Here is a 21,829-nt window from a genome sequence, read left to right as displayed (position 1 = left end):
CTATTAACTGCACTGCATTGAGATTTGAATAAATATTTGGAATGACCACTATGGCAAATCTGTCAGCTTGACAACAGTTCAGTTGTCTGATCCCGTACATGGCTAGACATAAATAATGGAAAGAAGTAAAGATAAGCACTGGCATAACATCTTTTTGGGAGCATACAAATACATTATTTAAAAAGTCTCTGGATGCAAAAAAATTCTTTTTCAGATATTATAAATAAGAGATGGGGAATGTTAAAAACTTATGGTTTAGTATCCTCTGTGACCAAAGGCTTAAGGAATTCGTTTGGATTTAATGGTCAATTAGGCTAGGTATGATGTCTTTTATAATGACATATATTAGTGGAAAGATTAGAGGTAGACTTGAGATGATGGGTTGTATAATTACCTCTAGAAGACTTCAAAGCAAATTTGAGTCACTGTGTTCTTTCTTCATTCATTTAAAAATATTTATTTTGTGCTAAGTTCTAGACCTACAGTTACCAGTACAGTAACGGCAAGTCACATTTGTCTATTTAAATTTAAAAATATTGAAATAAAATAAAATTTAAAATTCAGTTTCTCAGTTACAATAGCCCTATTCCAACTGCTTAGTAGCACTTAAAATTTAAATAAAATTAAAAATCAAAAATTCAACTTGTCTGTCTTACGAGCCATATCTCACGATTTCATATATGATTACTGGCTACTGTATTGGAGATCACAGAGACCATTTCCATTATTTCAGAAAGTTCTGTGGGACAGCAGCAGTCTAGGCACTATGCTGGTAAATGAGGATAAAAAAGCAAGTCAGAAATGGTCCTAACTCTCAAGGAACTGGTAGTCTGGTGGAAAAAACTTTAAGTAGAATTCACTAAAAACAACTTTCACAGATTTCATCTCCCTGAACAAAATTGTTGAGCTTTGTTCAAAACAAAAAAGTTAATTATGTGCTAAATTAATAGACATGATTTTTTAAAGGCCAGATAATCTAGACCTGAAGATAGTCTGTTTATTTACTTAAGTTAATCACATTAAAAATCCGTTACCTGAAAAAATACGTAAGTATCTTCCAAAGTGCAATTGAAGGTGAAGGACATAGCTTACTAGTTGCTTGGGTTAAACAGTGATATATCATAAGTGTAATTTCCCTAAGAAGCTTCTGTTGGCTCTCTTATTTTCTCTTTTCTTTTGAGCAAATATTATGATTCAGGCTTCTTCAGTTGGTATAACCAAACATCTAGAAAATTTATCTGCTTCATGAGAAATTACATAGAAAGCTAACTTCTCATAGATAGACGTAAGGGAGTGTAGGAAAGGGGATAAGAAAGTGTCATAGTAATGATTGGTTTTCAGGCAGCACTGTCAACTAGTCTGGGAGAAAGAGGTTCCCTAAGTAGATCTGATTGGGGTTTAATCGCCTAATTTGGTTGTATACCCTACTAAACGTGAAAGCAGTTGGTTTGCTAAGCTGAATTAGAGCAAAAGCCAGCATGAACATCTTTGGGGATATTGTCATCATGCTGGTGCAGCTGAATGAAACTCTACTCCAAGGATATGAGCTGAGCTGCTTTAGGCAACTGCTTTGATGGAGAGCTGATGAATACTACCAAGAAAGAGTAAAGATGGAAAGGAATAAGGCATTTTAATCACATATGTATTGAAGCACTCCCTCATCTTTAGAGCATATTTTTCTATGCAGTTCATAAGTATTTATTGAGTACCTACTATGTAACAAACCTTTTATAACATGCTTGGGATAGAAAATAAAATAAGGGCAGAAGTTTCTTTCTTTGTCTGTTTCTGTTGCTATAATGAAATATCTGCACTGTTTAATTTATAAAGGATAGAAATGTATTGCTCATGGTTCTGGAGACTGGGAAGTCTGAGATTAAGCAGGTTTGATGTCTAGTGAGGGCTGGTCTCTGCTTCCAAAATGAGGCCTTGTTGCTGCATCTTCCAGAGGGTATGAACGCTGTGTCCTCACATGGTGGAAGAAATGGTAGGACAAAAAAGAGGAGCTAGCTGTTCTCTGTAGCCCTCTTACAAGGACTAATCTCTTCATGAGGGTACAGCCCTCATGGTCTAATCATCTTTTAAAAGATTATTAAAATATTTGCATTGGGGTTTAAATTTCAACATGAATTTTGGAAGGGACACAAACATTCAAAGAAGTTAGGGATACTATTTTTGATGAAAATATCCCTGTAAAATAAATGGACCTAAATAATACTGAGGGATCAAATTTATTTTCTCTTTTTTATTTTCTTTGAGATGGAGTCTTGCACTGTTGCCTGGGCTGGAGTGCAGTGGCGTGATCTCGGTTCACTGCAACCTCCACCTCCCAAGTTCATGTGATTCTCCTGCCTCAAACTCCCATGTGGCTGAGATTACAGGTGCACACCGCCACACCTGGCTAAGTTTTTGTATTTTTAGTAGAGACGGGGTTTTAATATATTGGCCAGACTGGTCTTGAACTTCTGATCTGGTGATCTGCCTGCCTCAGCCTCCCAAAGTGCTGGAATTACAGGCATGAACCACCGTGCCCGGCCCTATTTCCTTTTTTTAACCTAAAGTTAGTGTTACAAAGTTTAGTATATAATTAATGCATAATCTAATGCAGATATAATTTAATGCACAAACCATATTGTCTTTTAGCATAGAACATTTTAGTATATTTAGGAATTATCTGATATAACATTCCACCAAATTTAAGTAAAACTCCCTTTAAATTACTGTACTATTTTATGGATTCTTTTAACTGCAGGTTATATTCTGCCTGCTGTAATATAAGGTGAATTTTACATGTTACATAAGAAGTCAATAATATGACTTTAACTATTTTCCTTTAATTCCAATGTTCTTATATTATGTTACTTTAATTGCCCAATCTTTCCTCCTTGGGGAACCTGAGATCCCATGCAATGAGGAGTTGAGTTGGGACAGAATTTCTGATCACAGGCTATTCTGCAGGGAGTGGAGATAACCGTGAGTTAAAATAGAAAGATTTTAAGCCTATGACAGGCAATTACTGCTTCTAATTGTAGTTGTTAAAGTCAAAGCTGAGATGTTGTCACTCATTGTTGGAAGGAAATGACCACAGATTTGTATCAACTGAAAGTCAAGCAATGGAACTCTAAGCCCATGGTCAATGGTAGTAACTTGTACATTGTCCTCTTATTTAAATCTTATTTAAATTGGTGTTCCAGGTCATCCAAATGGAAATAGAATGACATGTTTAAAAACAAGGATTTAGAAATCAGATTGGGTTTGAATTCTAGCTTTTTCACCTGTCAGCTAACTGGGTTAAATTAGCTTTTCTTCTGCAAAATGGAGATAATATCTATCTTGCAAGGATGCTGTAAAGATTAAAGTAAAATATTTAGGATGGTAATGCAATTGTGCATCTTCAAATGGTTATTCTGAGGATTAAATTAGATACTTAGTTTACTTTCTGGTGCATTGTCAGCCCTCAATAAATACCAGCTTCTGTTATAATCATCCATTATAACTCCATTACTTGATTTTAATTATTTCTCATATAATGATGCTCCTTAATGCTGCACATAATTTGCTAATTTCTGTGTCTGTGTTTTTTTTTTTTGGATATGTTTGAAATGCTGTTCTTATCCATTAGGCTATTTCGTAAGTCCCTTCTATTTTTCCTTTAAGATTTTGATTAAATATTTCCAAGAGCAAAAAGCCTATCCTGTCTAATTCATCACAGGGATCAAACTTTCAGTCTTCTTAAGCTCGTATTTCACCCTCCAAATTAGTTTGAATCTCCTCATCTCTTCATTCATTCATTTATTCATTCATTCGTTCAACAAATAATTCATTGCATGCTTGCAATGGACTACAGTCTGTTTCTTGAGACTGGGAAATCGGTAATAAAAAAGACAAAGTACTTATCCTCATAACGTCTATATTCTAATGATGAAGAGGAATAATAAGCAAATAGGCTGGGAGTGGTGGCACATGCCTGTAATCCCAGTACTTTGGGAGGCCAAGGAGGGCAGATCCCTTAAACTCAGGAGTTCCAGATCAGCCTAGGCAACATAAAGAAACCCTGTCTCTACAAAATATGGAAAAATCAGCCAAGTGTGGTGGTGTGTGTCTGTAGTCCTAGCTGCTTGGAAGGCTGAGATGAAAGGATTGCCCAAGCCTGAGAGTTTGAGGCTGCAGTGAGCCATGATTGGTTCCACCCTCATGAGGGAGTTCTTAAGATCTGATGAGATACAGGATATTTAAATGCTCAAGATGCAAGCGTTCCAAACTGTATTTTCAGGGGGTGGATGCTCAGAAATAAAATTCTGAGTACTGAAAAGTATAGGCAACAAAGTGAGACTCTGTCTCTAAATAAATAAATAAATAAAAGTGAAGCTCACAGAAGCGCAAAACAGCTTAAGGGGACCTAGGATGAATAGGATAGGGATGATTCTAGATGGGAAGGTCAAAGCCTTGCTAAAGAAGGGATATGTAGAGGCACACCTGAAAGAATGTGAAAAGGTGGCAGCAAACACCTGTGAGGCAGGATATTTCAGGCAAAGCAAATAAGCAGTGCCAAGTTTCTGGAGAGGAAGAACAAAAGACTACTGTCCTGCAGCAGAGCAAGCAAGAGAGAGAGTGGTGGAGGTAAAGTCAAGGGGTAGCAGGGCTCGGTCATGAAAATCTTGGAAGCCATAATAAGGAATCAAGATGTAGTACTTAGTTGGGAGTGGGGGCATTTATGCAGGAGGGATTGACATGACCTAATTTTCATTTTTAAATTGGAAGCAAGGAGAACAGAGAAAAGATGAATACAGTAGTTTAGTGGTGAGATAGCTCAGGTAGCCTGGTAATTTTAGAAGAGTAAAGAACTAGTAGAATCCAAGATGCCTTTGGAAGATAGAAACAACAAGACTTGCTGCTGCAGGTGGAATGGGAGAAAAGACAGAATCCAATTGTATTTCAGATTTTGGGCCTAAGAAACTGGGTGAATGGTTGTTACCATTTCATGGGATCTAAAAACTGGAAATGGAACTAATTTGGAGGGTGCGTAGGGAGGAGAGAGATTTAGGGGATATATCAAGAATTACTATTTTTTTAATTCATGAAGTTTAACTGTTAAATGTTTGCAGATTTTATTTACCTAATTAGGCTATGAGATCAAAGGAATTTCCCAGGATTTCTTTGAGTATAAAAATAAAAGAAAATGCCACGTACGACCAGGCCAATGGTCAATGCAATGCAGTACTTAGATTCTAATAGTGGCAAAGATGAACAGTTGGGGAAAAACCACTGGGTCATTCTTCATGTCATAAATTGTAAAACATCTGTGCCCTACACATCCCTAATGAATGTTACAGGGATATGTGCAGTGCCATGTACTAAGATGCTCGAATATTTGTCATTCATAAAGAAACCTCCTTTTTAGAACACCCCCCTCTCTCCCCCTGCCGCCCCGGGTCAGGCTAGTGAAGTGTAATTTGATGGGAATTGACTATAAGAAGGCCTCAGATCAGCAGCCCAGTCTTCCAACTGCCAAGATTTTCTGAGGAACCCATCCAAAAAGGGCAGGTCAGTGCCAAAATAAATGTTAGCCCAGAACCAGTTTGTTTTCTGATGTGTACTTTGCCTATGTTCATTGAACAGGAGATTGAATTCTAATGGGATGTCAATTCAGGGATGATCCAGAAGTTGAATCTCCTTACATCAAAATTGTACCAGAAGCTTGGTTTCTGTCCCAGGAAGGGCCCTAGAATTCTACTAGAGGAAGTTGCTTCCAACATCTCATTTTTTAACCCTTTTTCTTACTGTTGGGAGTCAGAGCCTCCATTAACTCTGGGTACCCAGAGTCTGAAACATTTCCCAGTGCCCTGAAACTTAATTTTAAATTCATAAATACTTTAAGATAGTAGATTCCAACCATTGAAATGTACAACCAATAAACCTGGGGACAAGAGCTTTTAAGGCTAGTCATAGAATATGTCAGTACATTAGTGAGAGCCCAAGGCCTGTGTCTAGATTCCTAAGTACAGGGATGCTTGTCCTAAACAATGGGCTTACAATAATGACAGTTTCTCTTCCTGAAATGGAAATATCACTTAAAATATAAGCAAAAGATCTGTGTTCTAGACTGAGATTTTCTCTGTATTCTGCTGTTTGTTTTTTGGGAAGCCAGTTACCCTTTCTGATTCTCAAATTCTTATAAAATAAGGATCATACTGCTCGTATTGGGATAACGTGAAGGGGCACTAGAAAAGCCTCATTAAGGAACACTGCTAACTGATCTTATACAATTTACTTCAATTTCATTGCTTTTTCAAGTGTCTCCCTTAGAAATAAGTAAGTGAACTTGTTAACCCCTTTGGGTGTTGTATTATTTATCTAGAGCTACCTTAACAAAGTGCCACAAACTTGGTGTCTCAAAACAACAAAATGTATTTTCTGACCTTTCTGGAGCCGAGAAGTCTGAAATCGAGGTGTCAGCAGGGCTATATTTCCTCTGAAGGTGCTTCAGGAAAATCCTTCCTTGCCTCTTCCTAGCATCTGGTGGCTTCTGGCAGTCTTTGGCATTCCTTGGCTAGTAGCTGCATAATTTCAGTCTCTGCCTGCATCTCCACATGGCCTTCTCCTCTCTGTGTCTCTGCGAGTCCTCCTCTCTTCTTATAATGCACTTGGGATCCACCTAAATCCAGTATAACCTTGTCTTAACTAATTATATCTACAAAGATATTTGATCAAATAAGGTCACATTCTGAGGTTCTGGGTGTACATGAATTTTTGGAGTACTATTCAACCCGATGTACTGCCCTGTGAATTTTAGTAAGAATTCTTACAAATTCTTAGTAAGATTCAATGTCATCTGTTAGAGGACTGAGCCAACTATGAAGTATATATTGTGCTTGTATGTCTCTATGTGAATGTGTGTGTGTATATATATATGTGTGTATATGTGTAGATGTGTGTGTGTATGTATAGATATGTGTGTGTGTATATATGTGCGTGTGTGTGTATTCAGGTCATAGCTGTTAAAATCAGAGTCCAGATATTGGCATTCGTGTCTAGAAGAAAAACATTTTAGGGATTTTATCAATTGGAGATCAAACAGTAGAAATCCAAGCCTGTGGTCAATGTTAGTAAGTTTTCACAGGCAGCTTAAAACGTAGCAATGACAACATAATTATATATATATATATATATATATATATATATATATATAAACTTTTCCATATATAGTACATATAATTATATATAATTGTATATGTACATATAATATATATGTATACATATAGAAAATTAAAGTGTATGTGTATACATGTATATATTTTAATTAGTAAACTATATTTTTTATTTTGAAAACCATTTCAGTCACTGCCTCTCAAAGAAGAAATGTTGATATTAAAAGACATCCGTAGTGTCCTTAAAATCATATTTGATATGCTCTTACCTTCTTCCGCTCTTCAGAATTCTAACCCTGCCTTGTAAACTGTAGGACATAGCACTTTCTGAATATTAAGGACTACAAACTGCTTAGGTGGCCTGAAGGAAACTAATAAGTGAATGAAGTTAGCCAAGTAACAGATTTTGCTGAAGATGCCTGTGAGATTTGTTACTAACATTGACCACATGCTTGGATTTCTACTGTTTGACCTTCAGTTGATAAAAACCCCATAATGGTTTTCTTCTAGACACTGATGCCAACATCAGGACTCTGATTTTTATTTTATTTTATTTTGAGACGGAGTTTCACTCTTGTTACCCAGGCTGGAGTGCAATGGCATGACCCCGGTTCACCACAACCTCCACCTCCCAGGTTCAAGTGATTCTCCTGCCTCAGCCTCCCGAGTAACTGGGATTACAGGCATGCACCACCACACCTGGCTAATTTTGTATGCTTAGTAGACACCGGGGTTCTCCATGTTCGTCCGGCTTGTCTTGAACTCCTGTCCTAAGGTGATCTACCCACCTTGGCCTCCCAAAGTGCTGGTATTACAGGCATGAGCCAACATGCCCGGCCAGGACTCTGATTCTTAACAGCTGTGGCCTGAAACAGTAATTGTGTGCCATCACCTTAAAATCTTTCAGCTTCAGATGAATAGCAATACTTTGACCTGTAAAACATCCTGTAAGCAAGAATTATGGCCCAACCCAATTCCTACATTAGATGTGACTAAATTAAATGCAACAAAACTAATAGTGTCAGTGCCAGAGTTTGAACCTAGCATAATATTCCTACTATACTGCTAACTCTGTGTGTGTGTGTGTGTGTGTGTGTGTGTGTGTGTGTACACAAACTAAGATTACCATGATTGTTTTAGGAAAAATAAACATTAATTGCATTTTGACAACAGTTCTTTAATGAGTTAAAATTCTTATTAATTCACCATTGATAAAAATTAGTTCAGAAAATATAGCAGTGACAATATAATATTTTTAAAATATTGGCCGGGCGTAGTAGCTCATGCCTATAATCCCAGCACTTTGGGAGGTCAAGGTGGGTGGATCATGAGGTCAGGAGATTGAGACCATCCTGGATAACACAGTGAAACCCTGTCTCTACTAAAAATACAAAAAATTAGCCAGGCGTGGTGGTGGGTGCCTGTAGTCCCAGCTACTCAGGACGCTGAGGCAGGAAAATGGTGTGTACCCGGGAGGGGGAGCTTGCAGTGAGCCAAGGTCACACCATTGCACTCCGGCCTGGGTGACAGAGTGAGATTCCATCTCAAAAACAAACAAAAAGTCTCGACATTGGTGAGATTAAGCCAGCCTGGATGAATTATACTAACCGTCATGCCAACGACCATGCTAGGCACATAGTTTCTACTATCTGCTATAAATCACCTATTTGATTTTAACTCTCAGTTGACTTTCTTGATTCAAAGCCCTCTCCTATGGTCTTGCAGTGAAATAAAAAATAATGATTACTACTTCTATTCTTCAGAAGGGTTAATTGGCTTGTAGTTCAGTACAAGCTCTTCACAAAAATGTTTAGGACTCCCAGAAATGAGTAGATGTTAATTCCAGTGGTATGGTTCATTATCTAATATATTTAAGAGCAAAAACCAATATAATAATAAATTTAACATATCACTTACATTTTTATTTATGCTACAGAGTATTTAAATTAAACAGCTTGATTAATTTTTATCACTTTGGACATAATGTTTTACATTTTCTTTATAACCTAGTATTTTTATAGTATTTTTGCCAATCTTTATAAAAATATTTAATTTTGTATTATTACAATTAATTTCACTTATTTCATTTTTACTTATGGGGCTACTAGGAAATTTAAATTGCATGTATTTGTAGCTCATTGATACTGGACAGTGATTGCTTATATGTATATTGCTTGTGTCTTATGTCCAGTCAAAAGGAAGCCAAGAAGGTTGTCAATCTGAAATTAAATTGAGTTTTAGAGTTACCAAAATACAGTGGTTAAATTTAACTCTTCTCAAATAACTGTTTCTAAAAGTTATCTAAATAACATTCATAGTTAACTGTCTTCCTTATTTTGCTCGGTGTTTACTCAACATGATAACAGCACTTGAGCATGACTCAGTCATTTTTTTTCCCGTTGGTCTGGCTCTTTGTGTCACCAATAGAAATAAAAGCAAAGGCAGTGGAGTTGGGTAGAGAAAGGGGAATTTTTGATCCAGAGCAGCACAACAGGGTTCCTGTATTCAGTTTTACCTAAAGTCATTCTTCAACTTCTGTGAGACGATTTACCGCTGAAGTCTATTTGTTTTCCTGCTGCTATCTCTGAACAAGCCCAAATCTTCCATGTGGTTAATAAACTTCTTATCTTTTGAATACTGAAAATAAAATAAACTTAATCCTCAGGGTGGCTCAGTCAGCCGACCAGAAGCCTTTTAGATGCTTCTTAGAGATACAGGGAAACTAGGTTTTCTGCCCTGTGTGATTATCAATCTTTCCATTGCATGTGTGTATGTGTAAGGGCATTAAAGGTGCTTCTCAGTGATAAATGTCAGTGAAATCACAAAGTGAAAATTAATTTCCGTATTGTCAAGGTCAGATGTGTACCCGGGTTCATTGTTACTGGAATTTTTATTATTGCTGCTATTAGGAAAGATATTTTATCTTGGGCTCATTTTTTTCAAGTATGGAGAAAGAGTGACAAAAATTCCTCAATATACATATACATTGCTCAGAAAAAAAGTACCTTAGCACAGTCTGATCTGTTAATTAGGGTAATTATTTTGAGTGTCTCAAAAAAGATCAAGTTTAGAGGAGTTAGGTGGGAAACAGAACAAACATGATCACAGGATCTGGAGACTAGCTGGTCTTCCTGAAAAGCAGCTGACTATCCATCAATAGAAAAAGCAGAAAGTTGAAGAAGAAATAAATAAAGAAGAAAATAGTTTGTGATATGCCCATTAATAGAAGTAGGGTGTGAAATTATCAAACTGGGAGCTTAATAAATTAAGAGAAGATGGGGGAAAGATGTTAGGTTATAAGTGTTCGTACAGGAATGAATAACCAGCTGTACATCTCTGTATACAGCGAACTACCTCAAAGCCAGTGTGGTGCCAAACCTGTGGATTCCCTCACCCACACAACTCCACCCACACACATGCCCAGTTTAATCTATTCCAGTGTTTCCTTTATCAGTGAACAACACCAGAAGCACCGAGCTATAAAAATCTATATTGCAGGAGTCATTCCTGATGCTTCCATCATCTTCACTCTCTTACCTCCAATCCAAGTCCTGTTGATTTTACCTTCCCTATAGCTCTTAAATCCCTACCCTTCTCTTCATCTCCATGGCCAGCAGTTATTCTAATTCAAGCTGTTTTCTTCTCTCTTCTGGACTATGGAATGTTCTACCAACTGGTATCGCAACACTCATCTCTGCCCCCCTTCAATTCACTCTGTGTACAGCAGAGTGAAAAATGCTTAAAATGGCAATTTCTTTCTGATTTTTAGAATAAAAGATTCATATCCTCCCAAGGCTTTTAAGGTCTGGCATGGACCTGTCCCCAATAATTTTTCTCACCTCATTTGGACTGCTCTCCTCCCTGCACCTTGGGGTCCTGCCATATTAAGACTGTGAGTTCTATGGAAGTGTTCACTCTTTTCCCCTCAAATCCCTGCAGTGCCCGGAACACTGTAAAAATAGTTAACATTCATTGAGCATTTCATTTGTTCCAAATATAATTCATAAATTATTTATTATTCATCTTCATAACATTACTTATATGGTAAGCACTGCCCGTTTTTTTAAATAAAGAAATTTAAACACAAAGACATTAAATAGCTTGATCCTAGTCACATAGCTTGAATGAGTCTTCTGGATTTGAACTCTAAATCTCTGATTCTGGAGGATATATCCTTTGCTGCTGGTCTCTGTTACCCAAGATGTAATAGATGGGATTTGCTGGCATCTTGTGCATCAAAACATCCTGGAACTCTGACTTCTGTGAAACCTGCGTGTTAGAATAGAGTGCTAAATTTCTTCCTTAATTTATATTCCCTCCCAAAAGAGCCAGTTTACTCAAGGCAGTTCCTTATCTTTTAAAGCCTTGAAATAGATAAACAATAAGTTGATTCCCCAAAGAGATGGTATTTTTTAAGGTGGGATCTTTTTTTCATTATGTAGAAAAATGTGCTCACTTGACTGTCTGAAAAAAAGATTACTGCTTCCTTTTCCTGTAATAAATGACAGCAGGGCTCTTTTATAAAAGCAATCTATACATGTCATTTATTGCTCTATTAAAACTACAAACATCAGATATTGATTGTTCCCGTACTGACCATAATACAAGCTAACTTTGAGAAAGGTCGCTGGGTCTAGTCACATTATTACCATGGGAAACACTCTGAGTTGTGCATAAGCTGAAGACACCTGCCTCCGTGATGCATATCTATTTATGGAGAACTGAGATTTTTGCGTGTGGAAATACAATCTTGAGATATATACAAGTCTCAAGTCAATGTGAAGTAAGGAAGAAGCCAGCAAATGCCCTTTCTGAAGGTTTCTGCTTGGGAGTCTTCTAAAGAATTAAACATCAATTTATAGTCTGTAGAGTATAGAGATATAACAACAAATGAAACTCAATGTGGATTATTTATGAGGAAGTTAAAAGGCTCCATTTATATTGGTGATATCACATCTGGATCATCTTGGCTTTTCTATCAGGGACTCTCTTGGCCAGGTTTGGTGTTTTTGGTTGTGTGTGTGTGTGTGTGTTTTTTTTTTTTTTTTTTTAGATGGAGTCTTGCTTTGTTGCCCCAGCTGGAGTATGTAATGGCACAATCTCGGCTCACTGCAACCTCCGCCTCCTGGGCTCAAGCAATTATCCTTCCTCAGCCTCCCAAGTGGCTGGGATTACAGGCACGTGCCACCACGCCAAGCTAATTTTTGTATTTTTAGTAGAGATGGGTTTTCACCATGTTGCCAAGGCTGGTTTTGAACTCCTGACTTCAGGTGATCCACTCACCTCGGCCTCCCAAAGTGCTAGGATTACAGGTTTGAGCCACTACACCCAGCCCAGGTTTGGTTTTTAAGCATAATCTTGGTGAGAACTCAGGCCACATCCTTTTAGGCATCCATGGAATGCTGTGTTTTCCATCTCCCCTTTGCATACATCATCTCTTCATGTTCTTCTAATAATACTGACAGTTAAGAAGAGTAAATACTTCTTCCTCCAATTGTCTAATGAGCTAACCAATATTTGGAAAAGCTTCAGGGTCTTGATTTCAGGTAACAATATTAACTACCATATTATACTGAACACTTGCTTTTTCATATAATCTCATATAATCCTTGTGCTAGCTCTGTGGTACAGAAATAATGAATACCTGAGAAAATGATGCTCTGAGTATTTAATACTTGGCCCAAGGATACACTAATATTAAGTAGGACAAGGGGTTTTTTGACTCAGGAATCAAAACTAAGATGTTTCAATCCTACCTGAAGCATTTTTTTTAAAGCACTAGTTATCTAAGAGATAGTTTCTGACTTTTCTGTGATTTTGTCAAAAGTCCTTGACAATTCATTTGAAAATTAGAGTTCTGTGAATACTTGTTCCTAAACTGAATTTTCTGAGACAAGCATCTTGAGAAAAACGGATGATTTTTTTTAACTTTCTTTGAATCTCATGAAAGAGACTACATTTTTCTACGATTGGCAAAACATGATTTGATTTGTTGATGGTGGTTATTAGGAAAACAACTTAATGGTAATTCCATGCTTTGGGGAAAAGGTGGTTTCCTCAATACGAGATGACATGTGCAATCATTACTTTAGTTCATCTTGGAATTATTCTCATTGTTTTTACTTGAAAACCTCATCATCTGAAACCTTCCACAATGTATAGGCTAGTTTTTGTCTCCATTTCCCAACTTGTAAGTTCTGTTCTGGAAAGGCTCATGTCAAGGATGTTACCCATTCAACTCATTCATCCTGATGTTTCCTGTCTCACCAGATTCATCCTTCATTCATCCATCAATGCAATTCTTAATTGTTCTTCAAGAAATGTTCTTAACTAAGCCCCCCATTACCATCCCAGATTCCTATGTATCTCATCAATAGATCTATTTCTGGAATTCCTATATGTTTGGTTGTCCCAATAATGTTTAGCCTTGATTATATATGATCTGTTGTTCATTTATAGTTGTTTTCTGTGCATTTTCTCCTTCCTAAGTTCCTTGAAAATTTATAATAAAAGTTCATAGTAAAAGAGTTCACAGCTCTAGAGAAAGCATTGTATGCTGAATGCATAGAAATTATTATTAGACTTTAAAATTATCTAAACATTTCAATCACAATGGGGAGTAATGAGACCCAGGCTACTGTGGAATTATTTTTAAGTCAATATGGTTAGGTGTATATGACATCAAACTTTCAGTAATGTGTAAATGTAACATTTAGTATGTAAACTTAAGCACATTTGGGTGAAACTAAGTTTTTATCTTCTGTTTGGTGTGTGCGGGTAGTTTTTCTAGATGATAAAAACAGTTGCATTTGACATTACTTAGAAATCTGCACTTGAAACAATTTGAGGCTTCCACCATGCAGTCCAGAATCTACCTTGTTCACGACACTTTGCATTACTAGGCATTGCTTATGTTTTCCGAAGTAAAATTCAAAATGCTGTACATTAAAAACATACTCTACATACTTCCCAAGGTTATTACTACTTGGTTGTGTTAGTGAAAATTCTGAGCTGTCTTCCTGAAAGACCTTGTCTGGAGGTCAATTTCTGTAATCCCTTTATTATCAAACTGTTTCCAGTTCTAGGTTGAATTACAAGAAATCTGCTTGGAAGATTATTTTCTTCACAGGGAGTCATTAAAATTTTTTCTATTAAGCTGTCAAAAATATTCATTAATATCTAAGCATATACATATATGTGCACAAAGGTAATATATAAATTATATCCATCATCTATATCACACATTATATATGTGTGTGTGTTTATCCATATCTGCATCTGTTCTATATATATTTATACACACATATATAATGGCACAGTTTAGTATATTGTGTGTTAGCAGATAGAAAATATTAAAACTAAAGGTGAAATGAACAGGTAATAACTGCTTCCTCCAACCAAATGTTGCCAGACTCCTGTGGTTTTGTAATAGAAATCTACCCTATTGTTTGTGCTTCTTCCTAGCCAAATTACTGTCGTATCTCCTAACTATGTACAGTTCAGTCAAGAAGAGGTTTCATTATGCTAATAATTACATTGCCTGCAGGCTTTTTGATGTTGCATTCCCCATACAGAATAGAAACAGATTTCATAGAAATATCATTAAAGCTGTTAACTACAGAAGAAAAAAAAAATCAAAGGGGCAATCAACGTGTACACTTTATTATCAATAACTGTAAGTAGTTTCAGAAATGGCTTGCATTTGAAACACGTTCAGTGAGGAGATCATCAGCAATGGAAGCTGCTGCTTAAAGGAAGAGAGCTTTGTGGTCTAAATCCATTTGGATCACTACAGATAATTACTTAGATCCCTTGCTATTCATTTTTAAATATAGGCTCAAGAATCATTTTTAAATTAGCAAACTAATAAAGGGATAGACTCAACCTCAGAATTCTGACCTGAATTGAGGCTATGCGAATTATAGGTCATTATATGAATGACAACACGTGACAGTTTTTCTTCAAATCCACTTTTTTTTTTTTTTTTTTTAAGCGGTGCTGTTAAATTGATGATTTAGGAACAGTAGAACTCATTGTACTACACAGTCATTTAAAAAAGACTTTAAATATTCAAATGTTCAACTACATATTCCCTGACACTAACATTTATCTTCATTTTGGACTTCCAGCTGAGAAACATAAGTATAATGGCTCGGAGACATCAGCCTCGTTCAGTATTATGAAGATAGTGGCATGCCTTGATACTTCTAAAGCTTTTTCTTTGAAAACTTCATATTCAGATTCTTTTTTGAAAGGGATTAATTAAGCTCCCAAGGTTTTTAAAGAAACTTATTTGATAAATCATAATTTAGGTTTTAGTCTGATTATTGCAAATATAAAATTTCTTATAGTAAAGGGAAGACAAGAAGGCAGATGGTTAGATATCTGAATGAAAACAGAGCAAGAGAAAGAAAAGATAAAAAGTGTACTGATTCATGTACGCTATGTGACTTGTTGATAATCAGGAGCCCTAACATCCTATAACCTAAAATATTTGGTGAATTAAAGCAGATGAATTCAAATGTCTTTGAAATACCCATGATTGGGAAAATAAAATAGAAGTCTATTTCACAAATACATTTTAGCTTTGAAACAGTAGCATTTGATTAAAAGTTGAAGATTGCTCTTTAAAGTGAAATGATGTTTTCCCATTATAAAGTAATTAACAATCACTACAAATGATTTGATTATAAAGAATCACTGATTTTCAGAACCAAAAGAAACCAGAGATAGTTGGGAGCTACCATTTGGGGGATAGAAATGGTAAAAGCTAAGACAGAATGATAGAAGCTGAGAACCCTACTCCTCAAAAAATATACATATTACAATTTTTAATATGCAAGATAATTTCAGGGGCTTCTTCATGGACTCTTTGATGCTAATGACAGATTTCTATCATACGTAGAGTAGGGACAAAAAACCATACATCCTGTCATTTATAATTAATCAATTGTAAATCATTAAATTGAGCAGCTCGCTCACTCGCTCTCGCGATCTCTCTCTCTCTCTCTCTCTCTCTCTCACACACACACACACACACATCCTGTCTTCAATATGATTATATGTAATCAATCATGCTTTATTAAAGATTCGGCTAACTTTTATATATCGCTTACTGGGGTTAATATCCAATAAGATCTCATTATAAAGTGCTCTGTTATACTATAAATTTATATATATAGTCAGAAATTACTGTTCCCAGTGCAAATAGTGACATGTAATACATCTCATTTACTCCAACGTAAGTACTGTACTTAATTTGTTCTGAAATACAGATGTTATAATGAATTTCCACTGTAATGAAATACTGAAATTTAAAAAAGGTAGTTGGATAGGCTGACATTGATTGATGAGTTGCTTGCATAGATTATGCATCTATTCTGAAATCTTTCCATTCTTTGAAGAAATAGGTAACTTGAATGGAGATGGAGAGAAATTAGACGCAGTTTGCCACAAAATTATTGTCCAACTGAGGGAATCAGTGAGGAATATTAAAGACATCTTCGAACGATGAGCAGTTAAGCCCATTAAGTTCCTTGACTGACATACTAAAATGTAATGAAATGGAAGGCTGAAGCTATTAGTGGTATTGATTTCACATCTAATTCCCATTGTTAAACTTTTTTTTCTTTTTCTTTTTCTTTTTTTGTTTTTTGAGATGGAGTCTAGCTTTGTCACCCAGGCTGGAGTGCAGTGGCCCAATCTTGCCTCAATACAACCTTCACCTTTGGGGTTCAAGGGATCAGGGATCAAAGGATTCTCCTGCCTTTGCCTCCTGAGTAGCTGGGATTACAGGCACCCACCACCATGTCTGGCTAATTTTTGTATTTTTAGTAGAGATGGGATATTATCTTGTTGGCCATGCTGGTCTCGAACTCCTAGCCTCAAATGATCCTCCTGCCTGAGCCTCCCAAAGTGCTGGGATTACAGGCATAAGCCACTGCATCCAACCTCATTGTTGAACATTTTTGAGTCTCCCTTTATTTCATTTTCTCTTGCAGCTCATGTGCATATAATGCATCACATATGTAAAAGTATATAAGTTATACTAAAATATACTTTATGGATATGGATCTGAATAAATGTATAAGTATATATATGTACATGCACACCTATACGTATCTCCATAATTAACATAAATAATATATTTTTCATATATATATAAGGCCATATATATACACACATATATATAGATCAAAGGGAAAATATTAGGGAAATAATGAATTTTAATTTTTGGCATTTTTGTGAAGACGAGTAAGCATTCAGTAGCTTAAGTGAAACAAAGAGCCTTGACACTAGCCAGGAATGCAGTAAATAAGAGTATCTAACAGGTAAGCACTACTTTGGTCTATTTCAGAGGGCTGATATTTTATATGAAATATATGTATATTTTGATATTCATATTTATTCAAATCATACAATTATGAAATTTTTATTTTAACAGAATATTTTGAAAATCAGATCACAAAATAAATTTTAAAACGAAAAAGTTGAAGTAGGAAACAATTTAGCACCGAAGGGCAGTCGCTTCTCAGGAAAAAATAAAGGCAATTAGAAACTTTATACCAACAAATAGAATGTTCTCATTTGGCTGGCAGTTGATAAAAATGCATCCAGTTGTTGTGAATACTTAAACTAAATGATCCAGAAGAGTGTAGTTGATGCACAGGGTATTGGGATTGGCACTACCAGTGTAAACTGAGTCCAAAGTACGATACTTACTGCCTGATGTTTCCCCACTGATAATAATTAAGCTACGTAGATATAAAGGAATTATCAGATGGGGAAGGTGCCCACAGGCTTGCAGGCGCACCAAACACATAGCACATGTACCAATTTTAGTTCATAGCAGATGTACGAGGAAAACACTCTTTTGTGATCCCTTTTAGTAACAGTGATGAATCAACAAAATCAAATGGGTTAGACTACATAATGTGTCTTAGGCCTGTGATTTATGGTAATATTTGTAACTGTATATAAAATCATTCATTTGACTGATGTTTAGTGAGTGCTTTCTGTGTAGCAACATGGTGCATATCCTTGTGGAAAGGACAGTCCTGCAATTATTTGGACAACTCAATGGAATGTGTACTGACCATTCTCCTGGGGCAAAGAGCCAGGACACTGAGCAGCCCTCGCTAGGCTTAGGAGGAGAGGAGTATGACCTCATGTTTGTTCTTATGGGGATACTGCTTTGAGCTGCAGATATCCCTGTAATCTGTTTTCCCCCACAATGCCTGACAGAAGTGTCTGTATGGTTGTCATATCTGATTCCCATAAGTTTCCAAGCCTCAGTGATTGTCAGAGTCATGGTCAGGTAAGGCTGTTCACACCCCAGACCGTACACAGCCCCTACCTTGCTAGGCAGCTCTCTCAGCTTGCTCTTCCAGATTCTCATAGGTTTCGCTCTGGATGAACAGTTAATTTGCAGCTTCTCTTCCATGCCACACTTGGAGCCTCAGAAAACTCTGAGTGACATGAGTACACCTCACACTCCTTCCTTCTTGGCAAATTTGACACCTACTGTGTATATGATGGATCAGATGAGGTGCATTTTCTTCTTTTTTGCCCCTTGAAACTTGGAGTCCATTTGAATTGTTTCTCATCACCCCATTGGGCTCTAGTGGGAGAGATGAGCAGAAACTTCTCACACACTGCCTCCTTTTCCATTCCCCCAGATACCCAGTCATCTCTCAGTCCTCCTGTGGAGTGGTTCTGTCTAGGAAACTAGGGCTGGGCTGTCACCTGCTTTGAATGTGTTACAACTCAAAGGAGAAGTGATGCCCTTGTAGTTCAGTCATTTTTAAATCCAAATCTCTGCTCCCAGATCGAGCCACGTTCGCAACAAACAACACCTTTTCCATGTGGCCACAAGAGAGCAAGAAGGAACACATTCAATGAGTACTTTACGTATCAACTGGGCCACATGTTTATGCACTATGTGCACCACATAACAACTCTGGATCTCTCACATACAGCATGTATCTTAACAGGTCATTCAGTCTCAATGCTCTCGCTCCTTTCTCTGCCTTCTGTAGAGGAATAATAGGTTCAGAATCAGAAATGTCCCCTCTTGAAGTATGTGCATTGTCTTTGTGAATATATCAGTAATAATACAAGCATACAAATTATTTATGTTTTTCTTTAAAATACAGTACTGTGACAATCCACTTGAACAATATTAATGGACACATTTTTGGTCTGCTTTGTTTCACTTTTTTCCCATTAAGGAAAATGTCTGATTTGTTATAACACAATACTAAAGCAACACTGTACACTTTAAGACTCCTCATTATTCAACTTTGTCTCTTAAAGTCTCCTTTTTGGAACAGACAGCTTTTTCATAGAAAAAGTATTTCTTCCTGGAAGAATATTGAAGTGGGGACACTAATAAAGTGTCTGCCAAAATACAATTCTCTAAGAGTTCTTTCTGTGAAAGAAAACATCCAAGAGGAATGAGGAGAGCAAGACAAAATCCAGTAGAGATGGAGTGGAATGGGATGCATTACTTTGGAGTCATGAAACATATGTATTATCTGTATATATGCATATAAATGTTTGTGTAAGTATATGTGTGTGCATATGTATGCATGCATGCATGTTTCTTAGCTCTATTCACTAAAAAAGACCACGAAGCAAATGCACTCAAGTAGCAACTTATACAACTAGAATTCAAATATTTGTCTTTATACCATTCCCCACTAAAAGAACCAGAAAACCTTGAAGGAATTCTTTTTCTAGAGCCAAGGCAAGATCAAGATAAGTCTGGAACATATTATACCAAAAAGAAAATAGGTACTCCAATAAATGATGGGGCATGTCACAGGGACAGAGAAACACTATTAAAAAGAGCTTCCCTAGTTAAATCTGGGTAAATTTGCACACCAATATAATTAAGGACAGTGATGAATTATAGATTATAAAAAGGAATCCATGTGCCCATTGAAATAAAAGATTCACAAAAAGAGAAAAATGTGGACTTTTGCTTATAGTCTAATGCTAAGCGTCAACAAGCAAATGTAGAGAAAGTGCTGGAATAGAAAAAAAAAAAACATTATATTTTAACCACCATGCTAGAAATTGACTCCATCAAGAACCATTAGTAGATGCTAAATCTATGGGAAATGTTGATAACAAGCATATTTATATGGTCCTAATGTTATCTCCCCACGGGTTGCTTATTAGTTGTAAGTGGTAGAGTAGAGGGCTAGGATGGGGTAACAGACCTTCAAACTCTACTTGACCAGGTACTCAGCTCTGACATCATAAATGAGGGCAGAGAGAAAGCTTGTGCCTCTGGATGTGATGCCCTGAGAACACACATCATTTACATTTCATTTGTCTGAATGCACAACCTAAATCTAACATGAGAAAAAGACACACTCAAAATGATGAAAATTTTATTTTTAAAAGGGGGCTTGTTTCTTTAAAAGTATCAATTGCCTGAAAGTCAATGTATTTAGTACTGTTCCAACTCACAGCAGCCTGAAAAGACATGGCAACAAAACCTGACCCTAAGCTGGATCCTGAATTGTTGAGGGGAGTGCTTTAATATTTAGATATTTTTCCAAATGAATGTATGAGTAGTGATACCATAAGGGACCTGGGATCCATGGAACAAATCTTGAAAAATGATGCAGAGATATGCTGTTAGGTTCCACACTGATGTAAGAAGTATATCATCAGATACATGCCAGTCGGTTTTTCCTATGCCACTTTTGCTATGGAAGTTCAAACTCTCAGAACTGTATTACAGGCCCACAATGTATATCTGTCCAAAGCTAGGTGGTATCCAAGGTTGGGGAAAATACACAGACAACATTATTAAGTAAGACTGTAGTTAAACTCGCAATGGTGGTGTCATTTATTGATTTTAGGTAACCACAATGTGGCCGTTGCATTTACCATTTACAAGCCATATACAGGTCCATATGCAGGAATACAAAATTATGATCAAATACAAAATTTGCAAAGAATCAAAATGGAAGCTTTTTCTTAACTCATTTTGCATCTGAACCTAACCCATAGTCTTTAATAAGCCCATTTGGCATGAATATCATATGCTTTACTACAGATATATAGTTACATTTGATGAACAATGTAATCAATTTGATGTATCATATGCTTTACTGCAAATATATAGTTACATTTGATTAACAGGGTGCTACTACAGACCCCATTAGAGAAAAACCGAAACAACACAAAACAAAAACCCTGCACAGATATCATGTTACTTCTCTAAAATCTAAAAGTTTCACAATCTTAAGGTACCTGGGCTGGGCATGGTGCCTCACACCTGTAATCCCAACACTTCATGATGCCAAGGCAGGAGGATCACTTGCCAGGAGTTCAAGACTGTCCTGGGCAACATAGTAAGACCTGGTCTCTACGAAAAAATAAAAATAAAAAACTAACTGGTTATGTTGGTGCATGCTTGTAGTCCTGTCTACTCAGGAAGATGAGAGAGGAGGATGACGACTCCAGGAGTTCAAGGTTGCAGTGACATGTGATCATGCCACTGCACTCCAGCCTGGGAAACAGAGCAAGACTCTGTCTCTGAAAAAAAAAAAAAAGAAAAAGAAAGAAAAAAAAATTGTGGCCCTGTGCTATTCATTAGCAGGCAACTTAAATGTAATTCTAAAAGGTAGAATTGAAATGAAATGCTAAAATTAATTTAATGA

The 21,829-nt window shown here is 36.5% G+C and overlaps 1 protein-coding gene across 2 annotated transcripts in view; it reads left to right on the top strand.

Moving 5' to 3' along the window:
• The window catches only part of DCC (DCC netrin 1 receptor), a 1,210,743-nt gene that overhangs the window by 855,518 nt on the left and 333,396 nt on the right, over positions 1–21,829 (top strand). The gene's annotated exons all lie outside the window — the stretch shown is intronic.

Source organism: Macaca mulatta, chromosome 18, assembly GCF_049350105.2.
Source record: "Macaca mulatta isolate MMU2019108-1 chromosome 18, T2T-MMU8v2.0, whole genome shotgun sequence".
Taxonomy (NCBI): Eukaryota; Metazoa; Chordata; class Mammalia; order Primates; family Cercopithecidae; genus Macaca; species Macaca mulatta.
The sequence above is the reverse complement of the archived record's forward strand: the minus strand, read 5'-3'. Positions and strand labels throughout refer to the sequence as shown.